The sequence below is a fragment of the Lissotriton helveticus genome, chromosome 4_1, assembly GCF_964261635.1.
Source record: "Lissotriton helveticus chromosome 4_1, aLisHel1.1, whole genome shotgun sequence".
In the NCBI taxonomy this organism is placed as follows: Eukaryota; Metazoa; Chordata; class Amphibia; order Caudata; family Salamandridae; genus Lissotriton; species Lissotriton helveticus.
In genome coordinates, this window is record NC_136063.1 from 1,547,630,977 (window position 1) to 1,547,655,633 (window position 24,657).

The window sequence follows — 24,657 nt, forward strand, 5'->3', positions numbered from 1 at the left end:
GTGTGTTATTTTGTGATTGCAAAGAAAATTCAATTGTACCCGCTTGATTGCAATGAGACAACAGTCAGGCTTGAGACCTAAGAAGCAGCAAAATGGAGAACAGTCATTGTGATATGGGTCAAGAAACTATCCGAAAGTATAAATGACCTGTGAGAGACACTTCTGGCCACAAGAACAACCTGCACAAATAAAAAACATGCTGATTTACAGAGGCAAGCCAGCGTTCTCCCTTTTAATGAAGTAGCGACTGACGGACAGTCTCAACTTGACTAAACCTGAGTGAGAGATCTCTTTCAAAGAGGGGCTGCATTTCATTTCTGCAGTAAGGAGGAGTTAAAGGTATGAGCAGGTCCAAAATTGAGCCCAGTGTGTAGCTTGGTGGAAATGAGTTTTGAGGATAGAGGCAGCTAGGTAGCTTGGGAGGTTTAGCCGAGCACGCACGGTGTTCCCTACTCGTCCCATTTCTGCGCCAGTTCTCACTCGAGACCTGTCCGAAGTCAAACTGGAAGGAACGTTACTTGCCCTAGTTCAGTGGGCGTTCTATGGCAAGTGTGATTTGTAACAAAATGTAGCCCTTGTTACTGTGTGGGTAATAAGTCAGTTTGGCTGCAACACTTTTGTTCGGCAGCTCTTTTTTGCATGCATGCAGAAGTGTCTTAAATCTGTTTCTTGTGAAGTGCTGTGTGATAACTCATGTCAATTTTTTCTGCTATACCGATTTGATTTAGGATATTGTCCATGGCACAACTTAAGAGATCAGTCATTACACGTTTTTAGATGTAAAGTTTTAAACCTCTCTACGATCAGAGACTGTAGAGGGCGTAATACTTCCATTGGAGATTAGGCAGTGTTGTGCTACTTCATCCTATATAGAAAGAGTAATGGAACAGCATGCGGGAGTGCATCACATGTAGACTTGGAGAGTTGTCCATACAGCGGTGTGCATTCCGTTTTAGTGACTGCAAAGCACCGGGCATATTTTTATACTTTGATGGTTCCAGTGCTTAATTTGAGGCGGTAGAATAATGTTTGGTGACTGACACTTATTTTTCCGCTTAAAACATGTTCCACAGATCAAGAGAGGGGAAAAATACACAAAGCAGAACGGAGTCACCGAGTGAGAAAGCAGGGACTGACCAGATTGTGATAAAACGGCAAAGCCAAGTCAAGTCAGAAGATTTATATAGCGCGCTACATACCCGGAGGGTCTCAAGGCGCTTGAAGAAGGGTGGGGAGTTACTTGTCGAATATCCAAGTTTGAAGTTGCTTTCTGAATGCAAGATGGTTGTGAGTGAGACGAAGGTGAGTGGGGAGTGAGTTCCAGGTTTTAGCTGCGAGGTAGGAGAAGGATCTGCCTCCCATGGTGGTTTTATTGATGCGAGGTACGGTAGCAAGGGCTTGGTTGGAGGATCGTAGCTGGCGGGAGGGGGTGTAGAAGGAAAGTCGTGTGTTGAGGCATTCGGGTCCAAGTTCGTAAAGTGCTTTGTGTGCGTGGGTTAGGAGGCGGAAAGTAATCCTCTTATTGACGGGGAGCCAGTGGAGGTTTTTCAGGTGACTAGAGATGTGGTCTTTACGCGGGATGTCTAGTATGAGTCTGGCTGATGCGTTCTGGATGCGTTGTAGTTTTTTCTGGAGTTTTGCGGTGATACCGGCGTATAGGGTGTTTCCGTAGTCCAGTCGGCTTGTAACCAGTGCATGGGTGACCGTTTTTCTGGTTTCGGTGGGGATCCAGCGAAATGTTTTTTTGAGCATGCGAAGAATGTTGAAGCAAGATGATGAAACGGCGTTGACTTGTCTGTTCATAGAGAGTGAGGAGTCCAGGATGACGCCCAGGTTCCGTGCGTGGTCCGTCGGGATGGGTGCTTTTCCAAGGGCCTCTGGCCACCAAGAGTCGTCCCATGCGGAGGGGGAGGTACCTAAGATAAGGACTTCTGTTTTGTCTGAATTCAGTTTCAGACGGCTGTGCTTCATCCACTCGGCTACTTCTTTCATTCCTTCATGTAGGTTGGTTTTGGCGGTGTTAGGGTCTTTGGTGAGTGATAGGATCAGTTGAGTGTCATCCGCGTAGGAGATGATGTTGAGGTTGTGTTGGCGTGCGATGGCCGCGAGGGGGCTCATGTACACGTTGAAGAGGGTGGGACTGAGTGAGGACCCTTGGGGTACGCCGCAGATGACTTCAGTGGCCTCTGAGTTGAATGGTGGGAGGCGGACTCTCTGGGTTCTTCCGGTGAGGAACCAGGTGATCCATTCCAGTGCTTTTCCTTGGATTCCGATGTTTCTGAGGCGCTGTAGAAGGGTGCTATGGCAGACTGTGTCGAAGGCTGCGGAGAGGTCGAGGAGGATGAGGGCGACTGTGTCTCCATTGCCCAGTAGGGTTCGAATGTCGTCTGTTGCTGCGATGAGTGCGGTCTCAGTGCTGTGTTTGGCTCGGAAGCCGGACTGTGAGGAGTCGAGGGATTTGTTGGTTTCGAGGAAGGCGGCGAGCTGGTTGTTGACGGCTTTTTCGATGACTTTGGCCGGGAATGGAAGGAGCGAGATGGGGCGGTAGTTTTTGAGTTCGGTGGGGTCCGCTGTGGGTTTTTTCAGAAGGGCGCTAAGTTCTGCGTGTTTCCAGCTTTCCGGGAGGGTGGCGGAGTTGAGGGAGCAGTTGATGACGTCTCGGAGGTGTTAATGTTAATATAAATTTATTAAGCACTCGCACGCCCAGAGGCTTCATGGCGCTATAGAAGAAACACAGCACACCGATTAGAGACAGAAATGGGGCGGCTCAACAATAAGCCTGGGAAAAAAGCCAGGTTTTAAGGGAGCATCTGAAACTCAAGATATTATCGCTCAGTTTTAAATGGGGAGGAAGGGAGTTCCAGAAGGTGGCTGCCAGGAGGTCAAAGCAGCAGCCTCCGAGACGCTTCCTCTTATAATAGGGAATGGTCAGAAGGGATTTGTAAGCAGATCGGAGATTACGGGAAGGGTTATATCTATTGAATAGATCTCTGATAAACTGAGGACCAGAGTCATGCAAAGATTTAAAAAGAATGCACCCAGTTTTGAAGGCTACTCGTTGCTCAATGGGCAGCCAATGTAGCTGTTTTAGCCCTAATCTGACAGACTGCCTTTTAGATAGGTTCAGAATAAGTCTAGCTGCTTGGTTTTGAACCAACTGGAGGCGTTTTAGCTCTCCAGCTGGGAGCCCGAGGTAGAGGCTATTGGAAAAATCTAGTCTGGACAGGACCAGAGAAATGACAATCTGAGTAAGGGCAGCCGAGGAGAAAAAACAGGCAATTTTCTTAATTTTCTTCAGTTGAAAAAAGCAGGATGACACAACTGCGCCTACCTGTCTTTTCAGGGAGAGATCCTCGCTGATAAAAATCCCTAAGCTCTTAACTGAAGATGACTTGGGCGGAGGAACTCCCATGCTAGATGGCCAGAAGCTAGGGTTCCAGCTAAGTACACTCTTCCCAGGCAAGACCAATTCAGTCTTGCCTGGGTTAAGTTTCAAATGATTGCAGCTCATCCAACTCAGGATGTGAGACATGGTGTTTTGAAAGTCTTTCACTGAGTCCTTGGTGTTTAAAGGAAAGATGAGCTGCAAATCATTTGCGTAATTGAAGATGGTAACGTTCGCTTCCCTGAGAGAATACAGAAGAGGGCGTAGGTATAAATTAAAAAGCAAAGGTGATAATGACGAGCCCTGAGGCACTCCACAGGTGGTAGGTGTAGTGGGAACTGTGAAAGAACCCAATCTGACAGATTGAGTGCGGCCTGTAATGAAAGAGCGAATCCAGCTCAATGCGGGGCCCCTGAGACCCGCTTGTTCGACACGGTTGACCAAGATGGCATAGTCAACCGTGTCGAACGCCGCCGAAAGGTCCAGTAGTACCAGAGCCTGGTGGGTCCCCCTATCAGCATTCTGCCTCAGGGTATTCTGCACCGCGAGGATGACCGCCTCAGTGGAGTGACAAGGGCGGAAACCCGAGGTGTGGTGCTATGATGGAGTCTGCTTTGTTGAAGATGTGGTGAGGGCAGGGGTCTGTGGGGGATCCTGAGTGGATGGAGTTCATCAGGCGGATGGTGTCCTCAGTGGAGATTGGGTTCCAGTCATTAAGGATGTTCAAGGGGGGTGAAGGTCCTGCAGAAGGTTGGGTGGGTTGGTCTCCGGGTCGGTTGTCGAAGCTGTTGTGGATGTCTGCGATCTTGTTGTGGAAGAACAAAGCTAGGGAGTCGCAGAGGGCTTGAGAGGGGGTGATGTCGTTGGAGTTGGCTGAGGGGTTGGTAAATTCTTTGACGATGTTGAATAATTCCTTGCTGTTGTGGGCGTTGTTGTCTAGTCGGTCTTTGAATGCGGCTTTCTTGGCAGATCGGATTAGTTGGTGGTGTATGCGGGTGGCGTTTTTGAAGGCGTCCCTGGTGCTGGTGTTTGGGTCTTTTTTCCAGGCCTTCTCGAGGGAGCGACAGAGTTTCTTCGATTTCTTAAGATCATCGTTGAACCAGGAGGCGTTTTTGCTGCCTAGTTTGATTTGGCGTTTTTTCAGCGGTGCTAGGATGTCGGCGCTGTTGGATAGCCATTGGGTGAGGTTAATGGCTGCTTGGTCGGGGTTTGAGGAGTTGGCAGGGGGGTTTTGAAGAAGCGATGAGGAGATCTGGTAGATGGTGATTTTGTTCCAGTTTCTTCGCAGAGTAGGTTGAGGATGGTTGTGAGTTGTGGTCTTATTGTAGATAAAGTGTGCGCAGCTGTGGTCCGTCCAGTGGAGAGTAGTGGTGTGACTGAAGGAGACATGTTTGCTGGAGGTGAAGATAGGGTCGAGTGTGTGACCTGCGATGTGGGTGGGCGTAGTGACAAGTTGTTTGAGTCCGAGGTTGGCGAGATTGTCCAGAAGGGAGGTGGCGTTGCTGTCATTGTTTTTTTCCAGGTGAAAGTTGAGGTCTCCCAGCAGAATGTATTTCTCGGAGGGGAGGGCGTGTGGGGTGATAGTCAGTGATAACGTCGCTGAATTGTGCACGGGGTCCTGGAGGTCGGTAGAGGAGTGTGCCTCTGAGTGTGGTCTTGGGGTCGGTGTGGATCTGGAAGTGAAGGTGTTCGGCGCTGGTAAGGTTGACGTCTAAGCTGGTTGAGATGCGGATGGAGTTCTTATGGACGATAGCGATGCCTCCTCCTGTTTGGTCGGTGCGGTCCTTACGGATGATCTTGTATCCTTCCGGGATGGCAATGGTGATGTCTGGGGCAGATGAGGCGTTCATCCATGTTTCTGTTAGGAAGGCGACGTCGGGAGAAATGGTGTCTAGTAGGTTCCAGAGGTCGATGGCGTGTCTGTGGACTGAGCGGGTGTTGAGCAGGATGCATTTAAGGTGGTTGGAGTCAGATATCTGTTGTGTGATCTTGGATGAGGAGTTTTTCTTGGTGCCGTCGAACTTGCAGGAGTAGCATGTGAAGGGTCCATGGGTGTGTCCAGGAGCGGCTTGGGCGCAGTTGGAGAGTCGGCCGGGGTTAAGGGCTAGGAGGGTGGAGGCGTCGTATGTAATGCGGAAGGGCTGGGCATTGCCTGGACCAGGGGGTCTGGCGCTAGGCGCGGTCCTGGCGCGGACGGGCGTAAACGGGCTTACCTTTGGCGCACCTTCGGCGCGACTGGGGCGCGACCGCTGCGCGTGAACGCTGCGCGTTGGGTCATCTGTCATAAATGGGTAGTGGAGGGGGCGGAGCGTGGGAGGGGCAGCAGCTGGGAGGCGGTAGCGGGGAGGAGGGGCGGGCCAGGGAACTGCAACAAACAAAATGGAGGGTCAAAGGGAAAGTGAGGCAGGGGCCGCAAATGGACCAAAGCGCCTACTGTCCAGTCAAAGCGCCAGCAAGCACAGAGAGCCACAGCAACTGTCGCGCTGCAATGCAGAGCGGAGCGAGCGGCGCCAAAGGCAATTCCAGGTCAGTTTCAGAGCTCTCGAAAAACGAGCTGCGATGCAGGCAAACACAGCGCAATACAGGAGACACGCAGCGCTAGTAATGATACCCAAGTGCGACCAGCAGCACCCACAGTGCGTGAGACCAGGGGGTGAGAGAGGGAGCGACCGTTCAGGAACAAGTCCGGGCGGCAAAGGGTGTCTGAAAGTGGATATTAGAACATTGGAATGTTGGGAGCTCCATTGAAAACAATTGGAGTGCTCTGGGCTTATAATGGCTGGTATAAGCCTGGAGCTCCAACATTCCAATGTTTCTTTGTTCACAGCTCTGGCTGTGAACAGAGGCTTCAGGGAACCTGAGGGGATTCCAATGCCCTCACGCTCCCAAAAGGCTTTGTTTTTTTTGTTAGAACATTCTGTCCTCTAGTGACAGAATGTTCTAATAGCCTTATAGCCCTTCGTAGATGGGCTATACCGCTATTAAAGTCCCTCTCCCTTGTTAAAGGCCCTCGCCTTCGGCTCGGGGCCTTTAACGCTTGAGAGGGCCTTTGATAGCCGGTATAGCCCTCTACGGCGGGCTATAAGGCTATAATAGAGGCCAGAGATGGAACCAGAACAATGATGCCTAGGTATTCGGCCCACTGAGATTTAATAGCCCCGCCACTTTTGAGCTGAGTTTTGGGAACGGCACTCTTTCTTTTACAAATAAAGGAAGCAGTAGCATAAATTGGTTTTGCTTGTGTTGACAAATTCAGGCTACACACACTGACTCTGCCAATTCCTATTTGTGTGCCTCATCTTCTTGTTCCCAGCATAAGCAACAGGTATTTTCCTGTGGCACTGGCTTAGAAGCATCACAGTATTAACAAATAACTAATTTTGTAAACCCACCGCCCCCACCAAAAAAAGTTTCCCATGCCATGAAACACGTTAAAATATCAGACTAAATGAAGAGATGAGCATTGTGGGTAAACATTGAATAATCGCAGTGCAGAATTCATGACTTCATTGAGGGCTATCTTCATTAGACTTGAAGTAGGACTTAGTGCAAGCGGAGATTTAACATGTGGATTTTGTTTGCTTCCAAATGACAAAAGATACGAATATTCGGTTATTACAAAAAATAATCAGAATTCAAAAATGCAAACCTCAGAATTTAAAATTAAAATCAGGCCTGAGTCCTGACTGCACTCCCAGCTACGGCCACAGGCATTGGAGCTACCGCAGAGAGTTATGAGCACATAGTGTAAGATTATAGACCCACATGAAACTATCAGCAAGCTGCATGTTCAGATTTGCATTTCCATTTTTGTACAGCACAAAGCCCTTGCAACGGTCTTTAATTAGAATTCGTGTAGGTTGATATCTGTGTTTAGACTGAGCATGGTAGGGTACACAGCAGACATGGAAGGGTATGCTAAAGGCTTGAAACGACCTGCAGCAGGTAGTCTTGATAGATACACTGGACACTGCAGCATCTGCTGACAGAATGTTTTGGTATCTTGAGACTACTAGGTAAAATTACCAAAGTCAAAATTGGACGCCATATGTGCCTGGTTAATGGATTCACAATACATTTACTCATAACTAAAACCCATCCCAGTGCAGTCATGACAGTAATGTAGACTGTATGAATACATGTAATATAAGTAGTTGTTAGAAATGGGGTCTCAAGTTGGAAGTGGTGTGCACCATGTCCAAGTAGAGACCCTTCCTTCTAGTCAGGGTAAGGGAGTTACACACCCAAGAGAACCCCTGCTCACACCCTTTTTAATTTTTTTAGCTTGGCACGAGCAATTAGGCCCATCTTAGAAGCAATATGTTAAGCATTTGTACATAAAACACACAGTAACACAGTGAAAACACTACAAATGGACACCGCACCAGTTTAGAAAAATAACAAATCTTCATCTAATCTAAACAAGACCAAAACAACAAAAATCCAACACACAAAATCAAAGATATCACTTTTTAAAGGTTTAAGCAATTCAGTCCATATAGCTCTATGGATGCATCACTTGTAGCACAAAGTACCTTTTGATGCATTAAAATCCAAAATGAAAAACCGCTGCGAAGGAAGTATGAGAAAACACAAGCTATGCATCGATTCATGATTCCCAGGGGAATGGAGACATCAGTCCTAGTGCACGCATGCGAGAAAAATGTTGCGTCAATTCCTTACTATGATGAGAAGTGGTATTGAATTCCAAAAGCAGCTCCTTACTGCTGGGCAATGCACTGAAACTTGGCACCGAGGTGCGGTGGGGTGTAGTAACCGGCGCTGTGTCTATTCCTCTGGCCCCAAAGAGGTAATGCGTTAATTCCTTCAGCCACACAGAGGGGCCTGCATCGGGATCGCTGCAGGGTTCTCGGATGTTGGTGACCCTGTGCTCTGGACCCAGGCGGTGGCAGTTCTTCTAGCCGTGAGCAGGCGCTGCATCAATTTTTTGGCCACACCACTGCGGTGCATTGGTTTTTCAACCGCATGGTAAACCTGCGGAGGGAAAACGGTGCTGAAAGGCTATGCATGGATTTTCAACTCTTGAGCACCAAAACCACCTCAGAGCCCCGAACTGCCACCACTTAGGTCAGGATCCCCAGCAAAAGAGTTCAGGGAGCTGCTGACTAAGTCTTTGATGGCCTGAGACTTCCAACAGGAGGCGAGACACAGGAAGTTCTTTAGTCATTGTAAATTTGTCATATATATTTATGTTTATTTGTACATTCTGTGCTTTCTGTGTTTGATATTGTGTTCCTTTTGACTGTGTTGTATTGATTCTATGGCCTGCTATTTTTTTTGTTCCATTTTTGTAACAGTTCTCTCATGTAACGTAACTGGTTCTATTGTACAGTGCTCTGACACCTTTGGGTAAAGTCCGCGCTTTATAAAAATACATTAAATAAATAAATAAAATAAAATTGGAGACCCTTGATAAGCTAGATAAGAAAATACAGTCCAGTCCTTCCTCTGCCCAAAACAGAAGCAGAAAGCAGCAGGCCAGCACAACACATCAACATCAGAGTAGCAGTTCTCCTCCTCCTTGATCCAGAAGTGTGTGGTTACAGGTCAAATACTTATGCCCGATTTTGCGTTTGAAGCAGGCATACTTCAAAATATAGGCTTTGTAGTGCACAGATCCTGCCTTCCCTGTCTTGGCTCCAGACACGTTACAAGAGGGTGGAGGCAGCATTGTGAGAGGACGGGCCCAGACCTATTCCGGTGTTTGTGACAACTCCCCCCACCACTGTAGCTCAGGAAGGCCCATAAGCCTGGTAATGGCTAATCAGGATATTCGGGGCACACCTCTGCTCCCTTTGTTGGACTGTCTAGTGTAAATGCACAAACAGCCCAACTGTTAGTCCAAACCAGATGTGGATTCCACAGGCAGGCAGAGACACAGAATTGTAAAGTAAGAAAATGACCACTTTCTAAAAGTAGCATTTTTAAGCAAACAATTTAAAAACCAACTTCCCAGAAAGATGTGTGTTTTTTTAATTCTGAGTTCAGGACATCCAACTCTTTCCCTTCCCAATTGAAAGTTACATTTGTAAGTGGTTACATGGCAGCTCAATGAAAAGCTATGGGAGAGATGGATCTTGCAATAGTGAAAAACAAAATTAGCAGTATTTCACTATCACACCAGTACATGTCCTACCTTTCACATACACTGCACCCTGACCATGGGACTGTATTGGGCCTACCTTAGGGGTGCCTTACATGTAATAAAAGGGAATATTCGGGCCTACCAAGTGGGTACACTGCCATGTCGACATGCAGAGTAAAGCTGCAGTGCAGTAGATGGCATGAGAGCGTTTACAGGCTACTCATGTGGGTGGCCAATTTACAGACTCTGAGCACGCACAGTGCACTTTACTAGGGACTGACAAGTAACTCAAATATGTCAATCATGGATAACCAAATAATTACAATTTACACAGGGAGCACTTGCACTTTAGCACTGAACAGCCGTGGTAAAGAACACTTAGTTCAAAAACCAGAAAAAACGAAGTCCTTCATACAGTCAAAAATACAGAAGGTAGAGGCAAAAAGACAGAGGGAACTAAGCCAAGGATGCCAGGTCTAACAGTAGCATTCTTATGGTAAGAACCTTAAGTCTTTTTTTTGCAGCTGATAGTGAAGGGGTGCAGGAAGAGGCCACACACTATTTCGATGTCCGATCACCCTACTTGAAATGAGGTACAACAAAAACACTTACACAGGCCATCATTGAGTACACTTTTGACTTCAGGAAATCCCCCTCAAGATGCCCTAACCATATTTAAGGTGGTGAGGCACTTCCCATCTCTCCGGAGATGGTTTGCAAGTTCAATTTATCATGCTGCACAACATATTGCAATGTGGCAGGGCTTACATGTAGACATTACACCTAACCTAACACTCCACCCCTGTTTCTGTGGTGTGCCACAGACCCCCAGGAACTGCAAGTGCATATCCAGCTACTGGACTCTCATTTCAGCTGAGCTAGTTTGATTGCTGCTAACAGATGTTAGTGTCCAGTCAGCGATAAAGGTGTACTACACTTATCTAGCCTATGACTTCACTGTGACACCACATTGTTTTGTTTTTAGGTTTAGAAAATAAGTTTGTTTAGACAGTTGTACATAAAACATTCTAAAACGTCCCATTTTACTACCCAGCAATCCCCTCACATTATAATCCATCATAAAAATCTATTTAACTGACCGTAAAAACTGAGCAATTCCAACTGCCACTTCTAAAGAACTCATTTCTCACAACATCTCCTCAGCTTTCCCCCTATGGAGAGTACCTTATTTAAAAAACAAAGTTCTTAAAAACGTAATCCAATTTGCCGAATAAAAAAACAATCCATTAATATATGCAGCAAGGAAACGTTTATGTTCAAGGGACATAGACCACTATTATCCTCGACCTGTTTGGGCAGAATGAGTAGATTGGATTACATCCCACCCTGACCCTTAATATTTGATTTCGCAACCCTGGATCTGGTAACTGCAACAAATAAGGAAAGGCCGTATTCTGACCCAGTTTAGCAAGTGAAAAGCTGATAATTGTTTCTTGCTCAATAAAATACGTCTTTGGATTTGGACACCAAGGTAACAGATTCTTTTAATACCTGCTTTCCTGGGAAGGGGTACCTGGATATACAGTTATAAGCTGTCCACACTGTAAATCCCTACTTCCTTTAATTAACAATACCGCTAACTCCGGAAATGCTAAGAACAATAAACACACAAAAATAACATTAGCACTCATTAATGGCCGTTCTTTGGGTAAGCATAGACCGGATATAGCGGATCTGATTACTGATAGAAATATAGATATATTATTTGTCACGGAGACCTGGATGGATAGCGCGTCCGACCCAGATCTAGTGGTTGCAGTACCTGAAGGTTACGTGGTTCACCGACAAGATAGACAGGGAAAGAAGGGAGGTGGTCTGGCAATAATTTCCCGTAATATTTTTACTGTAAGAACCTCCACAGTCCCTTCCTCAACATCGGAAGCTGTCCAATTCTCAATCATGCTAACCCCGTCGTATAATTTTAAAGGAGCACTCCTATATATACCTCCAGGAGCGCGTTCAGAATTTCTCTCAAAGTTGAACACCATGCTTGAATCCTTAGTGATAGAGGACTCCTTCACGGTCTTAGGCGACCTTAATTTCCATCTGGAAAAAATCGACAACACTGAAACACAAGTCTTATTAACCGACATGGAAACATTGGGGCTCTCCCAGTTGGTCACCTCATCTACACATGAGCCTGGCCACACGCTGGATGGTATATTCTCTAACCTAAATGAGATTCATATACAAGATATCCTTCCGCTTCCATGGTCCGATCATCATGCCATCCTTTTAACGATATCTATTAATTATGTTCTCATAAAGAAGGTGGCTGAAACTAGTGGGGGGCCTTTTAATGTCTGGAAAGACATATAAACAGCACACAACTTAGAACGGTCTTGAATACTACTCGTCCAGCCATTTCCACTGATCCAAACATAGCTATGGATCAAAACACGGCATGGATAAGTAATTCCATGAATTTATTGGTACCAAAGAAAACAATTTCCAAAAATAGGTCCTCGCCTTCCGCACTCTGGTTCACGGAAGCTCTCAGAGAACAAAAACAAAAATGCAGGAACTACGAAAGACACTGGCGTAAAACCTATGCTACGGAAAACAAAACGCGCTACAAGGAGGAACTTGTAAAATATAAAAAGATGATCATTGAGGCAAAAAGGAGGTTCTATAGTGAACAAATTGAAACCGCGAATAATTCAAACAAAAAACTTTATGAAGTAGTGAAGCAACTGGCCGGAAAAGTACCCGACGCTGCCCCCACCCCTTCACAAGCTCTTTGCGATGCTCTGGCCAACTACTTTTATGCAAAAGTAAATATTTACTCACACTTTTCATCTAAGTCTAATCTTGGCACCCAGTCAATTAGTACCATAACCCTGAATTCAGCTTAACGCAATTTAAAGAAAGTAATGAGTCACAAATAACAGATATTATTAAGCTGATAAAATCAGGATCAGCTTTGGACCCTTGTCCCCCAAAAGTGTTCCTCCCTGTAATCGAATCAATAACGTCTGTGATCGGAGGAGGAGCTTGGCGGGCATCCGAGATGGCCGCGTGAGCACAGCGCTCTCCGGACCCCCGCCGCTCCCGGCTTAATATCCTGCTTTAATCCTGATTTTTTGCGAGGATTCAAATAGAGGACGTTGGGCTGATCTACCTGGACCTTTCAGAAACTGATTTGGACATCGGGTGCCTGAATTATGTTCAATTGAACTTTTGGGCTCCACCCTCGAAGTACGCCCGGGACTGGGTGAGGTTCGGTGGCCGTCTTGGAGTTGAACAACAACGGCGGGGGGATTGGTCTTGCGGGTCCCCTTCTTAAGTTTCGGTTTCGTTTCTGCCTCAGACTGGGACACTGGTGAGAGGGTCGGGCCAGAGCTGCGGCCGGGACACGAGTGGGTTGTCTGGCCCTTGGCTGCACTGTTCCTGGAGTGGGCTGCCTCTATCCTGGTGATATCCCTCTTGTAGTCCTTTGGTCCCGGGGCCACCATTTCTGGTGCCCGGTCCGTCGACCCTGGTGACTTTACTCGTGACGCATCTTCAAAATGGCGGGCAGAGGGGACCGAGAGACGCGCAAGACGAAGACACCGCTGCGCGGGGGTCCGGTTCAATCCAATGTTATGGATCGTTATACCCACTCTAAAGGGTCCCCCGGAGCTGCCCTGCCCGGTCCCATCGCGTCCGATCAAGTAGTGGATGCGTCGACGGAGCCCTCCTTGCAGGACATCATGGGCGCCATTTCTGGCATGAGGGAATCCATAGGCCAACAGTACGAAACCTTGGCCCACAAACTTGACACTGTGGCAATTGAGGTGAATTTGATTCGAGCCGATCTCTCCAAGACGAACGAAAAGGTGAAGTCGTTGGATATCAAATCATCCAGCCTCACGACTGACGTCTCTGATATTCAGACGGAGATTGGCAATCTCCGTAGGGTGAACGATTTCATGACCCGGCGCTTGGAGGATTTTGAGAACAGGGCACGTCGCTGTAATGTTCGCGTGGTGGGTGTGCCGGAGAATCCAGAACCCCACTTGGTTGATCTCCTGGTTGAAGACCTCATCCAGAACCACCTTTCTCCGTCTGGCCTTAGTAAATTTTTCGCAGTGGAGCGCGCACATCGTGTTCCAGGGGGCCAGGGCAAGCCGGGCGCCCCGCCGAGACCTATTATTGCAAAGCTTTTCCACTATAGAGATCGGGACGCTATCCTGCAGGCCTCGCGGGTGAAGGGCCCGGTGGCCTTTGAGAATGCCACGGTGAACTTTTATCCGGACTTTTCCCAACAGGTCCAGAAGCAGCGTATGGGATTTCGTGGTGCCAAGAAGCGTCTTAGGGACATGGGGATGCGTTACGCAATGCTCTTTCCGACTAGGTTGCGGGTGGAGTATAATGATCGTACTTTCTTCTTTGATCGGCCAGATGCTGTGAATGACTGGCTAGACTCCCTGCCTCATCGACCTCCTGAGACTGAGTCCGAAGCCCACCCGGGCGGTGCTGAGGGTGGCGTAGAGAGCTGAACATTTTATCTTTGACTGATGCCTTGTTTTGTATACCTTCTCCAGGGATGTAAGCCTATGTTCCTCTACCTCACATGTGTTTTGATGTATGATCTTTTTCTCGTCATTGGTTTGATCGGGGGGCGGGTGGGACAGAGCCTTTCCTCCTCCGGGGTCTTTGTGTAGAATAGGGGTTCTTGGGCGACAGGCACACTGCAGGTTGGGGTGGCTTTTTAGCTTTTTGCAGGGGTGCAGGGTGGGGGGTGTTTTCTTGTTACCTGGGGGGTGGGTGGTTGGGAAGTTTGTTGTTTGTGTTCTGGGTTCAAGGCGACTTTATTCTGTATCTGGATTGCTTTTTATGGTCATGCTCATTGGTGGGGGGTTTGGGCTTTTTCGGGTGGGATGGGGGGTAGCGGGTTGAGATTTGTCTCGTGGAACGTTAATGGTCTGGGAGATCGTATCAAGCGAAGTGTGGTGTTGAAATGTATACGACGTTTATCTCCTGACATTGTTTTCCTGCAGGAGACTCATTTGATAGGCAATGTTTGTCATGCAATGAATAGGTGGGGCTATCGCCTCGTAGCGCATTCGGGGTTTACCTCGGGTTCCAGGGGTGTGGGTATCCTTGTCCGGGCTTCCCTCCCCCTGGCTATTGATGATGTTATTCAGGATGATCGGGGGCGGTATGCTGTTCTTGTGGGTCGATATGAAGGCCGTGCCCTCTCCTTGTTAACTGTTTATGTGCCCCCCGGCATGCAGACTTCTACCTTTTCAGATTTGGGCCGTGTCTTGTTGGACCTCCCTGATAGTACTCTTTTTCTGGCTGGTGATTTTAATTCAGTAGTCTCCGGTCTCCACGATCGCCACCCCCCTAGGGATACCCCTGTGGCTCAGCAGTGGTTGGGTGGATTTTTGGATACCTTTGGCCTGGTGGATTGCTGGAGGCTTTTGCATCCTACGCAGCTTCAGTACACCTGTCACTCTGGGGCCCATGGGAGTCTGTCTCGGCTGGATTATTTCCTGATGCCTGCGGCTCAGTCCCCAGCGGTGCGTAAGATAGTACACCTGCCCAGGGGTGTCTCTGACCACTCTCCGCTCTGGCTTCGTTTTGAGGTTGGAGTGGAGGCAGTGGGCCGGGTGGCCCCCATTAATCCATGGTACCTCACCTCCCCCGAGACCCGCACCCTTCTGCTTAAGTCCTTTGACTCGTATTTTCTGGATAACGAGGGGTCGGTTTTCTCTGCTGTGTCCCTATGGGAGGCCTTTAAGACCGTGATTCGTGGGCAGGCCCTCTCCCTTATTGTTGAGGCTAAGAGAGCGAGAAATAGAGAGGTGGTTGATCTTGAGGGGGAGATTTCTGCATTGGAGGAGGGTTTGGAATCTGGTGTCACGCCTGAGAAGCTCCATGCCCTGGGTCTGAAACAATTTGCTTATAAGTCCATGGTCACAGATGCCGCCAAAGTGATGTTTCGGGAGCAACAGGGTCGTTTGTATGATGTGGGTGACAAAGCGGGTAAATTGCTGGCATGGCTGGATAAGAAGGAGAGAGCTAATCGTGTGGTACCCGTGATTCAGTCTGCGAGTGGTGTGAGTGTAACGGACCCGATTGGAATAGTTGACCGGTTTGCCGATTACTTCCGTGTGGTGTATACCCCTGTGTCTGAGAGGGATGTGGTTGACTCTCGCCTTTTGTTGCGTGATATAGCCCTGCCCATTGTTTCCGATTTAGACCGTGTGGCGTTGGACTCCCCCTTTACGGTTGATGAGATAGCTACTGCCATCCGTTCCCTCCGTTCGGGCAAAGCATTGGGCCCGAACGGGTTGCCGATCGAATTGTACAAGTTGCGTCCCGATAGGGTGGCTCCGTATCTTCGCGCCATGTTTCTGGAGTCCCGGGAACGGGGTATTCTCCCTTATGATCAGAGACTGGCCACAATAGTTGTCATCCCCAAGGAGGGTAAACCACGTGATCTTTGTTCCTCCTACAGGCCCATATCTCTACTAAATGTTGAACCCAAGGTGTTGGCGAAACTCCTGGCATCCCGTCTCTTGACGGTCATTAGTGACTTGGTCCATCCGGATCAATCTGGATTTATCCCGCATCGCAACACGGCTTTGAACCTGCGTCGTCTTCACGGCGCGATTGCGGGGGCGGGGCTTCTGACGGAGCCGGCCATTTTGGCATCGTTGGATGCTTCCATGGCCTTCGACACGGTGGAGTGGCCTTATCTTTGGGCGGCTCTTGAGAAATTTGGTTTTGGGCTGAGTTTATTGGTTGGGTCCAGTTATTGTACGCGGAACCTCTGGCGCAAGTAGTGGTGAACGGTAGGGTCTCGGTTCCTTTCACCCTTGGAAGGGGTACCCGTCAGGGATGCCCCTTGTTTGCGCTCGCCATGGAACCATTGGCTGCTTGGCTTCGGTGGGAACCTTCCCTCAAGGGGATCCGCTGGTCTCCGGACTTTGAGGACCGCGTGTCGCTTTACGCGGACGATATCCTTTTATATCTCACCTCCCCGCGTAAATCTCTGTCTGTTCTGTTCGACGTTCTTGCTTCCTTTGGAGCCAATTCGGGCCTTGTTATTAACTGGACCAAGTCCTGTGTATATGTTCTTTCGGGGGTTTTGCCCCCCTTGCCGAGCAGACTTCCGATTCAGGTGGTCCACTCGGGTTTCAAGTATTTAGGGATTTTTATTACGTTGGACCCGACGCTCCGCTTTGAGCGTATCTCCTCCCACCATTGCTTAGATTGCGCCTGGATGTGGCCCGTTGGCGTAGGCTTCCTTTGTCTCCTCTGGGCAGGGCGGCTCTGTTTAAAATGATGTCCTTGCCGCGATTCCTTTACGCGCTCCAAAACTCCTATGACGCTATTCCTAAGACCTATTTTCAAGAGATTGAGAGTCTTCAGCGGCAATTGATATGGGATGGGCGTCCGCGTATCGCACTCGCAAAGCTCACCATCCCTTGGTATGACGGGGGCATGGCGCTCCCCGATATCAAGCGATATTACTGGGCTTCCCAGTTGTCTGCCATTAATCACGTGATGTTTGCCCCGGGTCGTAATCCTGCATTCGAGATGGACAGATTCCAGCTCCCGGGTGGGGACTTTACTAGAGTACTTTATTCTCGATCGGCCGGGCGCCATCTTGTGGGCCCATCCAAGATCGCAGTAACTGTATGGCGAGCTGCGAATGTGAGTTTGGGGTGGGAGGATCGCTTGACGTTGGCGACGCCGCTTTACGCCTCGGAACGTTTGGGCGGACTTTGGTCCACCAAGGGTTTCGACCGCTGGGATATGATAGGGATTTGTAAGGTGGGTGATGTGTGCTCGAACGGTAGTGTGAAGTCGTTCCAGGCCCTCCAGGCGGAATATGGTTTGAGTGGTAGGGAATTTTTTCGCTACCTGCAGGTCCGGCATGCCCTCGCCTCAGTTTTGGTTCCTAATGAGGCCCTGCCTGAATCTTCCCCCCTCGAGGACCGTGTCCTTGATGGGCATCTTCCCGATAGTACTATTTCTCTGATTTACAAGAAATTGATTAATAATCGGGCGGACTTATTGGTCCGACTTCGGGAGACTTGGGTTGGCGATGGGTTGGAGCTGGACGACGAGGATTGGCAGTCGGCACTCTCTTCTCCCAAGGAGGTGGCCATTCCTGCCCGTCTCCGTATGGTTCAACTTAAGATTCTTCATCGAGTTTATGTCACGGGTCCGCGTCTGGTGACGATGGGCTTTTCTTCGGATGGGCTATGCAAGCGTGGTTGTGGTTTGAATGCGACCTTTTTACATATCCTTTGGGAATGCCCGGCTGTAGCGGCTTACTGGACTGCTGTGCTTGAGGTGATGACTGCTGTGACTGGTGTTGCCCTGCGGCCGGAGCCGCGACGGTGTCTGTTGAATGTGTGGGAGCCCACTGACTACTCTGTGGCCCAGACCAGATGGGCTACCCTGGGATACATGATTGCGAAGCGGGATGTTGCGCAACTCTGGGGCGCTTCCAGGCCCCCTGAGGTTTCGAAGTGGGAAGACAACATGGACTGGTCCATGTTTCGTGAGAAGACGGTTTATGTGGCCAGGGGCAGACCCAGGGCGTGGACGAAGGTTTGGGGCCAGTGGAATGATTATCGTGGGGATGTTTGCACCCCTCCCCTTGTAGGCACTGCTGAGGTTGTCCTATCTCCCTAGACGTGCGTTCCCGGAACCTCCCCATACGGGTTTTTTCTATATTTCCGGTTCTCCCCGCTGCTCCCCTCCCCCCCCCTTCCGACTCGATTGGAGCCTCCGGGCTCTAGGTGTGTTCTCCTGATCGTGGACCGTCCCCTCCTTTCTTTGGGCTGACCTTACTTATCGTACATTCGCCTTTTAGTGTTTGTTTTTCTTTTGTAAAATAAAAATTCGAGTTGCTCTGTGATATTTGTGGAGCGATGCTTTGTGCTCGAGCTGTACCCGACCGCGGTGTACGTTTCTGTTTCATGCACTGTGCCTTGTTATTAGCGGCCAGCCCGTGCGGTTGTAGGCCCATTTTTGTACTTTCTATGCTTGCTCCAATAAAGGTTTTTGAAAAAAAAATAAAAAAAAATAAATAACGTCTGTGATCACGCAAATATGCAACGCTATGTTTAAGGTAGGGATTTACCCTGACAGGCTTAAAAACACTCTCCTTAAACCGCTTTCAAAAAACCGCATCTGGACAAGGAAGAAATGAAGAATTATAGACCTATAGCCAGTTTGCCCTTTTTGCCTAAGGTGGCAGAGCGAGCAATGAATTCTCAGCTCTCCGAATTTATTGAGGAACATCACCTGCTGGATGACATGCAGTTCGGGTTCCCTAAGCTTCACGGTACGGAAACCGCCCTCATTAAAGCCACCGAAGATATTAGACTCAGAGACCAGGGAGAGACGGTGGTGCTCATATTGTTGGATTTGTCTGCGGCCTTCGACGCGGTCGACCATTCCATTCTGATCGACCGTGTCGCAAAAATGGGCATTCAACTAAGAGCTAAAAACCTGTTCGCTTCCTTCCTGTCTGGAAGAACACATTAGGACCCTTTCAGTCGGCCGAATTAACTCTACCATGCGAGGTACCTCAGGGCTCATCCCTAAGTCCGACACTCTTTAACATCTATATGTCGGACCTAGCTAGAGTTATAAAATCCTATGGGATGAGCCTTACCTCCTACGCCGATGACACGCAGTTGGTGCTGGCCATAAACAATGATGGAGAGGAGGTGGCTGAACGCTTCCAAGAAGGGATGCTGGCCATCAAGGATTGGATGGCCAGCAATTGCCTTAAACTTAACTCCGAGAAGACGGAGGTGGTCATTTTTGGAAAACTTTCACCGGATTGGTCATCCTCCTGGTGGCCTTCATCTCTAGGATCTCTTCCTAACCCTGTTTCAAGGGTCAGGAACTTGGGAATCATCTTTGATGACAACCTAAACTTTGTCTCCCATGCCAATCAAATCACATCAACTGCTTTTTATAAGCTAAGATTGATTACAAAAATAATCCCGTACCTACCAGAAAGTGCAGGAAAAACACTGGTTAGCACTCTGGTACTTTCATCTGTGGATTATTGCAATGGCCTATTTGCCAATGCACAAAGTAGGGTCATCAATAAAATGCAGATGGTTCAAAATGCCGCTGCGAGAATGCTTTCAAGAATCCCTAAATTTAAATCGATCTCGCAGACTATTCGTAACTATCATTGGCTGACGATTAAGAATCGTATAAAATTTAAAGCTCTGTGCCTCTCCTATAAAGCGGTACATAAACAGGGTCCGCAGTTTCTCATAGAACAGCTTACCGCCTACTGCCCCACTAGACAACTGAGATCCGCAGCAGCTCATCAACTAATGGTGCCACGCACCAAGACTGTTTCCTGGGGAGACAGACGTTTTGTGGTTACAGCAGCCAGACTATGTAATACCCTTCCTCTTCAGAATCGATCAAGCCAATCCCTCTTTCAATTCCGAAAACTGTTAAAAACATGGCTATTTAATCAGTAACCTGCCCTGAATCTTGTATAGAATCTTTAGCGCCGAGACGCCTACGGGCATTTGTTTGCGCTTTACAAATGTCAAAAATAAATAAATAAATAATTGTTCAAATATCTATATGGAGGTTCCTAGGGGCAATTAGTCTGGTTCTTACATCATTTTCCCATCTTCTTTCGCTACCTTGGATCTCTACCCAACACAATTTGGTAACTTTGGACACTTCATCAGCAGAGAGTGTTAAACTTTCTTAGGGCCTGAGTAAAGGCCATCCGGCTCCAAGAAACCAGCTTACACTCTCTCCTTACGGTTACCATAGTGCCCTCTGGGAAGAATAAAAGCCTTCTAAGTACTGCCCCTTCTAATCTATCATATTTATATGTTGGATCAAGAGAAAATAACTCTTCCCCCATACAGACCCAGTGGGGGAATCTTCCCTTTTTAGACCTTTAGTAGTGGCGTATGAGAGCCACCAAAACTACTATTAAATCTTGATAGGCAACTGGTTTGCAATAGAGCCTTCAGCTTAATATCATCCTGATGCAAATCCCAGTTCAGGTTCTTACTAAAAGTCAGACCCAGATATTTATATTGGTCAACTTGCTCCACCTCTGTTGTATCTAAGTGTCAACTGAATGTCTTTACCTTTTTACAAAAAATCGAAATCTTGGTCTTTTCCAAGTTGACGCAGAGCTGGTTTTGCTTACTATAAGTTGCCAAAGTATCTAATTTCCTCTACAGACCATTTGGAGTACAGTCAAATAATACCAAATAGTCTGCGTATAGCAAGCAGTCAGCTAAAAAGAAACCAAACAGCAGGGGAGCTAAAACGCATCCTTGCCGGAGGCCATTCTTGATGGGGATTCTTTGGGATAATCGACCTGACTTGTCTAGCGCCACCTTAGCCCAATTACCAGAATGCAGAGCTTAGAGTACACTCATGAGGTTTAAGCGGAGCTCCCAGGCAACAAGTTTTCCCCAAAGACTATCCCTATTCACAATCAAAAGCTGTCCTGAAGACTACAAAATAATAGCACATCCTTTGATTTACCTCCATTGACTTCCAAATAATGGCCCACAATGAAAAACAATGATCTATAGTGGAGTGACCCTCTCGGAAACCCCCCTGTTCTATTGTTATTCTCTTAGATTCAAGGGCCCAGTCTTCTAGTTTGGATAAAATAGTCTAAGAAAAGATCTTTAGTGAAATATCCAGGAGTCTAATAAGCCTATAATGTTTGGGGTCTGTACCACTCCCTTTTTTTAAATATAGGTTTTACTATAGACACCTTCCAAAAAGGGTAAAAGCTGGACTTGGCAATCCAACTAAACAGGGAGGGATAACCTGTGGCCCACCAAACACTATTTGTCTTCATTATTACTGCAGGGATAATATTGGGACCAGCAGCACGGGAGATCTTTACTCTCTTGATGACCATTTTTACCTTTTTAACTGAAAAGGAAGTGATGGAGAGTTTTTGCCTAGGAAATCTCTGGAATCTATCTGAACCACAACAACCCCTTTACAGATCTGGCAAATAAATATCCCACTGCTCTTCCGGAATCACACAAACAAGGGTACCCCTATTTGGGGCACTAAACTCCTTAACTTTATCCCAAAACATTTGCTGATCTTTGGAGAGGATAATTCCCTGCATCTCTACCCACTTATTGTGATAGAAGGCAGCTTTGTTCACCTGCACAAGAGATATACATCAGAGTTAAAGCTTAGCCAGCTCCTGAGACGCTTCAGTTCTTGGCAGGTGGAATCAAACCAACCCCTCTTACTAGGGCGAGGGTCTGTGCGCATACCCTCCTCCCTTATGTTTACTGTGATACAACCCACATTTTGACATACAATTTTGTTGTACCACCCATTGACATCAGCATCATTGGGGGGGGATATCCATCTTCTCCTCTAGTTGGAGGGTGGCCAGCTGTTGGAGATGAATAGAGTCCAAGCGTGTTGAGAGCCTGCACGGTTAGGACATTCCTAGAGGCAATACCCTGTCAGAGGACTCTGGCTCGCACACGTCAAATGCAGTAGTTGCCCAATGATCACTACCCTCATACTTTGCCACCTCAAAAATCTGAAAAAAGATTGAAAGGGCAAAAGGATGTAAATATATAGTCAATAGGGCCTGGAGACTGGCCCTGCCGGAAAGTAGCTGCTGCTGGTGAAACTTTTTTAAATTGTCCATTCAAATAAAACTAACCATGATTCTCCAACCATTGACTCAGAACTTTGGCCTCCTTTTTGATGACACAAAGAGGAAACCACAGCACAACTTGCTGTTGTGAGTAATCTGTACTTCACTTGCTGCATTAATTTATTCATGCATGTATTCTATCTTGTAACTGCATATACCAATCACCCACACTTGTAATTTCCTTTCAGATCAGAGTTCCTGATATGTAGTAGCGATAGCATTGTCTGCCAACTTTGGCAAACAAGACGTTTTATAGCAGCGGTATGGTCATTACTAAGCCATCATTGGAACAACGTACAATTCTCCTCCACCCTTTTGCTGCATCTGTCCAATAAGCCCCCCAAGTAGCTGAGAAGCAAGAGAAGTTGCCCCTAAAGTCTTCACATAGGGCTTTGAGGTTAGCTGATGGGGGCTTCAAAAGTATCTTAATCTGCATGGGTTCTTGGAGACCCAGCAGCGCATTCTGGCATTACGGATATTCTGACCAGGTGTCACAGGCATATCAGTGAACTTTATTCTGAAAGTTGAACCAAAAGACATGATTACAAGGCCATTCAATCATATCTACTTTTTGAAATGTTGCCAAAATTCAAACTGCGTAGTGTGAATGCACCAGTGATGTAAAATAAACCTGTCTTTATTGACTTCTCACAAACAAGTATGTTAACTCATTTCACAGTAGTGCTTACTGGAAAATGTTATTTCGTTTAGTAGAGATGAATTCCTAAATGTCGTTTGAGAAGATTTCAAGTATCTAATGTAGCCGTAGATCAGCTCCCGAACGTCTTGTGTATTTTAAATGGAATTAATTCCTTGCACAACACTGTTCATAGATTAAGAAAGATATTTGAAAAAAAAGTTTTGTCAAGTCAAAGATAAGGACGTATACAATTTAAATAGTTGTTAGTAGATAAAATGTCTCAACAAACTAAATGAAAATTTGATAAATTTTTTGTTAATGAACATTACCTTTACATGTGATTATGCTATATGTCTATCGAGGTTACTGGGCTGAAGAGCAGACAGTCTTGCTTCCCTCTTATGGTGTTGCAAGAGTTGAAGGAATAGCATTTCACAAAACAATTCATAGCTTTAACATATGGTGTTTAAATTATAAATGAGTGGACTTTCTATGTATACCCAGAAGAAAACCTTGTAACAGCTATTGAATGTTGATTGAAAAATATTTCACTTCTGTTACCTGTTAGGTCTACTACTAGTAATTGATACTGCAAGAATTTAATTTTTGGGAAGGATTCTGTGCTAAATAATACAACAATGTCCTTTTCAAATTGTTGTCAATGGATGCCTGGCACATCTGTGTCAAACAAGTTTGTTGAACAAATTTTCCAAATACAATGCACCCCAAACCGCCAATGTGCCTGGTTCTTTCAGAGCAGTCACTTAGATGTAGCGGCTTGTGATGGCAGACCACTGTGTTACATTACAAACATGGATTTGAATTTGTTTACACTTTGGGTGACATTATCAACTAGCTGGGATGTCTCTTTTCAACAAAATGTTAGAATTATTTTTACATTGTTGCAAAATTCTTCACATTTTTGGTGGTCACCTCCAGCTTTTTTTTACGAATGTTTTTTTGTTACTCGCCTACTGGTAATTGTGAACTATCCAGTGCCCAGAATGTGTTCTGACCCCTAAAACCTAGTTTCAATTGCCTTTTAAGGATCCTCCTTAAATATTAAACCTCTTTCACTGTGTGTCCAGGACCTGCTCCTAACTGGATTCTACTGATACAGGTGGACAATAGCAAGGTGCACAGTGCACTCCCTTAACCAGCCCTGGGTATTAGTGCCAGGTTAATTAAGCTGATGACTGTGTCCACCTTGCATGTGCCCTGACTCTGCATTTGTGGTTCTGTTTGCAGTAAGTCAAACGGGAACTACTGAAAACATGTATAGTGCAGGACCTGGGAACATTTACTACATTGGTCAGGGAAGGAGTAGTAATTTCTGATGTGTCCCCACCAACATATTGGCAAAATGCACAAAGATATAATCTCATCCAGCCTATCTAATACTGCTGGACTTGTGACATGGTACCAGATGGACCGAACCTGTTGCACTTTGCATGAGTGACCTATGAAAAGGTCCTAAGGAGGTTGGATCCCCTTCTAATTGAAATCCAATGATAGATCTCCAAAGAAGACAAATCTCAGAAGTGCCTCCAAGAACACAAAATAGCTTAACAGGACATTCCTGTAAAAAATGCCAGTGACAACTGAAATGCTCCTGGACTATGCTGTTGCTGTCTGCCTGACAACCTGAAAGTCTCTAAGTGTCTTTCCTTAAGGTTCTGGGGAGCTTAGAATTGTATTTCTGGAGTTATTTGGGAGCCTGATGAAAGTTGGATATTTCCCAAAATGTTTCTGCAAGAGCTTCAGCTATACTCACCAGAAAAAGCATCAAATCATTAGTTTCATAGCAACATATTGTATTGCAGCTTTGTTCCCCATGAAGTCTC

General features: G+C 46.9%; 1 protein-coding gene across 1 annotated transcript in view; it reads left to right on the top strand.

The window, feature by feature from the left end:
* The window catches only part of LOC144827590 (maternal DNA replication licensing factor mcm6-like), a 520,545-nt gene that overhangs the window by 441,462 nt on the left and 54,426 nt on the right, over positions 1-24,657 (top strand). The gene's annotated exons all lie outside the window — the stretch shown is intronic.